The 5,025-nt window shown below is 38.9% G+C and overlaps 1 pseudogene; it reads right to left on the reverse strand.

Annotated features, from left to right (window-relative positions):
- Positions 1-927: 927 nt before the first annotated feature.
- On the reverse strand, positions 928-1,601 carry LOC118759796 (elongation factor 1-alpha 1-like; annotated as a pseudogene).
- Positions 1,602-5,025: the final 3,424 nt, after the last annotated feature.

Here is a 5,025-nt window from a genome sequence, read left to right on the forward strand (position 1 = left end):
AGTCTCTATGCCTAATTATCCAGTAGCAACTAACACTCCGAGCTATCTAACTTTTTTTCTCATTAAACCTGGTTTTAATGGGTCTCAGAATTCTGACAGATTTTTTTAATCAAATTATTTCCTTTAAAAAGTACTGATTATAAAAACTAATGACTTTAAATAAAATTAAAAATTAAAAATGAATTAAAACACACACACACATAAAAACAAAGGTCCAAAAACATTCTTTTCTTATGAAGGTTTTATGATGCATTATGATCACTAATCAATCTTATACTCTTCAACGTAAATGGTCAACTGAAACAAACAGTTTTGAGACCATTTTTCCACCAATTATTAAAACTGGAATAGCAGTATTCTTTAGCCTCCTCAGCTTTCTAGGTAGACTTGGTGACCTTGCCAGCGACCGCAGTCTTTTGTCCACTGCCTTTACCACAGCCACAGTAGTTGTCTCTTATTAGACAGGAAAACAATGCAGTGGATGATAGAGAAGCTCTTAACAGACACGGGCTTGCCATGAACCATATCAACAATGGCCGCATCCCTAGAATTCAAGAATTTCGGGCCAGCTTCCACATTCTTTTTTTTTTTTAAAGAATTATTTATTTGTATTGAAAAGTCAGATATACAGAGAGAAGGAGAGACAGAGAAAAGAATCTTCTATTCACTAATTCACTCCTCAAGTGGCAGCAACAGCCAGAGCTGAGCCAATACAAAGTCAGGAGCTTATTCTGGGTCTCCCACATGGGTGCAGGGTCCCAAGACTTTGGGCCGTCTTTTACTGTTTTCCCAGGCCACAGGCAGGAGCTGAATGGGAAGTGGAGCAACCAGAACTAGAACCAGCACCCATATGGGATCCCAGCATGCACAAAGTGGGGACTTTAGCCACTAGGATACCATGCCAGGCCTTCCATATTCTTATTTTCTTCAGTTCAGCAAATCTCCCAAGAAACCTGTGAGAATCCAACACAAGGGTATACCCAGCATGTGACTTGAATAGTTCAGGATGATCATCCAAACAGTAAAGCCAGCTGTTTCCACTGGTGGGTGATTTTTGCTATAACCAGCAATACTGCCACAATGGACATCTTTGACAAACACATCCATGACGCTGAAATCCACTTTGTCACTGGGCAAAGGTTCACTCAAAGCTTCATGGTACATTCCACTGGACTTTACTTCTATGGTGACATTGACTGCAGCAAAGGTTATAACTATGCCAGCTTTGTGAACACCAGCATTACCAGGCACGCGGGACAGTACCAGTACCATTTTGGTTGGTGGGAGGGTGCAACCCAGGGCTTTGACCCATGGCACACTAGCATTTAGCTCCAGTATGTTGTCACTATTTCATCTAGAAATTGACACAAATGCTTCTGTGTCAGGGTTGTAGCAAATTTTCTTAATGCAGGTGCTAACTTTCCTAACAATTTCCTCACTTCTGGCCATAGAGTGGCTCGGTGGAATTGATTCCATTAACACCGAAAGATCAATTGTACCATACCTAGCACGTGAGCCAGAAGGGCATGCTCATAGAGACAACAGTTTCAAATTCCCCAAAGCCAGCAGCAACAATCTGGATGGCACAGTCAGCCAGAGATGTCTCTGGAATTATGTCCACATTAGTCTCTGGGCCCTACAGCATCGACAATAGTCACTTATATGTGTTGGTCTCAAATACCCGCAGGGAGATGTAGATGGGAAAACCATGCTCACATTCAGCATTCAGTTCATCCAAGATCCGGACACTTCCTATCTCAGCAGCGTCCTCAAATGTTTCAATGGCTCTTTTGTTGATACTCCCACATTTGTGGATCAGATACACAAAAGTTATGGACTTACCCATATCCTCATGTCCAATAATGATACTAATGTGAGTCATTTGATATAGCAATGGTTTTTGTGACATCTGTGTTATGGTGCCAAACCAATTTCAAAAAAGCCCAAATTTTCTTTAATAAATTCCTTTTACACTTCGAACATTTAGTTAATTTTCATTGTTGGCAACTAAGACACTGGGCACAGAAATATTTTCTCTCACTGCTATAAAACAGAAGGAAGAGGAGGGAAAGCGAGCAAGAACGTGCATGTGCTTTAGGATGTCAGCAATGAACCACATGTTATCTATAGGTCACTTGTGTCATAATCTGTAGAACATGCTTCAAAAATGTAGATGCCTACCCTATGCTTACTGAATCCGAATTTCTGCAACTAATTTAGGAAACTTCATTTGTAAGAAGCAGTTTAAGAACTATTACAGACAATAGGATATATATTTATATTTATACACCTACACACAGACACACACACACATATATATAAAATGTGTGGTAATGTTTGAGGAACTACTCCATAAACTGAAAACTGAAATGCCCAAATGTCAAGATCACTGCTAAATGACCCCTGACCCTATAAATCTTGGATTATCATAGAGCACCTGTTGTTATATAGTAGAAAGATATTAAATATTAGAAGAGTTTCCTAATGTAACTTAATGGTAAGCAGCAATCTATAAAACATAAATATCATTGTTAATCATTTATAATCTGAATAATTAAATTATAGCAGTAATGACCAGTGATTGAATAGGTGAGTATACAGTAATAGTTGAACAGATTTAAAGAGAAAAGTAACAGAAATACTGAACAGGTCTTAAAGTTCATTTCTTCCATGAGTAAATCAAAGTATTCAGATGCTATCAAATTAAGAAAAAAACAAAAATGCTATAAAAGAGACACCTTTTTCACATAATATCAATATAACTCCATTTCTAGATATTGAAATCTCAAAATTCATAATCTTCTACATTTTTAACAGAATGATCAAATGTTATAACATCACAGTGGTCTCCTTAGCAAAAGACATCTAAAACATAAGTATTTTACATTCCAGCTATCTTTCCATTTGCCTCATTTATGTCCTTTAAAATATTTGCTGATTTTATTCTTAGGTAAAGAATTGAAAGATAGACTTACTTATCAGATACCCTGTTTGACCAATATTTTGCCTATATTTCATAACTGAAGTCAAACAATGATTTTTTCCACCAGTGAAACATAAGTGCCTTTCGTATGTGCCAAGGCAGTAAACACTCAAGGAAACATCCACAGTTCTCTTTTTCCTACCAACCAGGGAAGGTAGAGTGTTTCCTATGAGACAGTCCCTAAAATGTGACACCTGGGTCACTAAGTGAAAATGCAGGATTTAGCTCCTGGAACAAAGAATGTGACTGAAAAATAAACTTTACTAGTGTCAAACTCCTGAGCACTTATTTTTTTTTCCAACATCATTTGCAAGCTAACATAAATATATTTTATATATATATATATATATACACAAATGTTATAATAGAAGACTTTTCTAACCTAAATATTTCCTTCAATTCACAGCTTGTGAGTTGGAGGGACCACAGTGAAGAGAGGGAACAGACAAGCAGGGGTTAGCGGTGCCCTTTCCCTCATGGAGGCTGGGTCTGTGCGCTCCTAGCTGCTGCATGGAGAAGCAGCAAGAGGCGGCCCACGCAGAAGTGAACACTCTGTGCTCTGGGAACATGTGGTTTCCTATGTATCAGCAATGGAAACCATACAGAAACGGGTTTAATAACGATCTTCTTTAAAGTTATTTTCTTCTTGGAAAAGTCCATGTTGCTCATCATGGGAATGCCCGATTTTTAGTCCTATTGTTTAAAAGCTCAGGTAAGGATAAGATATACTTGTATAAAAATCATAAGTACATTATTAACTAAAGCAAATCCATCCACAATATATTTTAATGGGAATTCAATAAATCCATGAAGTTTTTGTTTAAGATATAAAGAAATAGTTGTTTGCTTAGTTGAAAAAGACGAATTATGCAGCGCGTTGTAGGACAGAGGTATTAAAAGGGAAGCAGACTATTTTATATCACACAATTAAAACAATCACAGTTGATCTAAGCATAACGTACCATGGAGGAAAAACACATGGCTGGGTGCATGGCTGTGAAACTGAGGCATCTGACCTGGTCAGGAAGCGAGGAAGGCTTTCAGGGAGCAGCAATGACTGCTCAAGGTCTGCAAAAATAACACCATTGATGGAAGAGACTGAGGAAGTGGTAAGTATGTTCCAAGATGAAACGGCTACAGCAAGGGGAAACACAGAGGGGCCGGCATGACAGCTAAGTGGTTTAAGCTATCACCTGAGCCTGCAACCTCCCACATGAGACTTGGTTGCTCTACTTTCAGAATAGGTCCCTGTTAATGCACCTGGGAATGTGACAGCAATGCCCCCAGTGCCCGAGTCCCTGCTACACAGGGTAACCCTTATAGAGCTTCAGGCTCCAGGCTTTGGTCTGACCTCACCCCAGCCATTTCAACCATGTGATGCATCAACCAGCAAATGAAAGATTCTGCTCTCTCTCTCGCGCGCACGCGCGCGCGCTCTCTCTCTCTCCCTCCCTCCCTCCCTTTCCCTCTCTCTAACTTTGCCTTCAAAAATTACGCAGAAGAAACAAGGAATATTTGGAAGACTTAGAGAACAATGTAAGATCACAAGGAAAATCAAAAGCTTATTCTCTTCATGGACCACAAGTCATAATATTGTTGTCCAGAAGAACAGAAAAACCATATTTTCTAGAAATTTTTTTGTTCTCTTCCTATCCTTTTGCTACTTAAGTTACAATAATTTACCTCAAATGAACATAAAACGCTTTGCCGTAGGTTATATATAGTGTGATTCCTCTTATGGATGTTTCCAAAGGATCCATGGGTTCATCCTTTTTGCTGTGTAGCAATAACATGACAAGCTGAGCAGTTTGAAGCCACTGTAAGGGTGTGACATGGCTTCCCTAACTTTAAAATCAGATGAGACTCTTAATTTCCTAATGTGCTTATCACAGTGCCTGCTTACTTACAAAAACATCACTTAAAACGAGATAGCGTAATCTAAAGGTGAAACTGCAAACTTCCTTGATTACTTGTTTCCCTCAGAGGTTTGAAATACCCCAAGGTGCTAGTGTGAATTTACTTACGTACTTTGGGGCACCAGG

This window comes from Ochotona princeps, chromosome 8, assembly GCF_030435755.1.
Source record: "Ochotona princeps isolate mOchPri1 chromosome 8, mOchPri1.hap1, whole genome shotgun sequence".
Taxonomy (NCBI): domain Eukaryota; kingdom Metazoa; phylum Chordata; class Mammalia; order Lagomorpha; family Ochotonidae; genus Ochotona; species Ochotona princeps.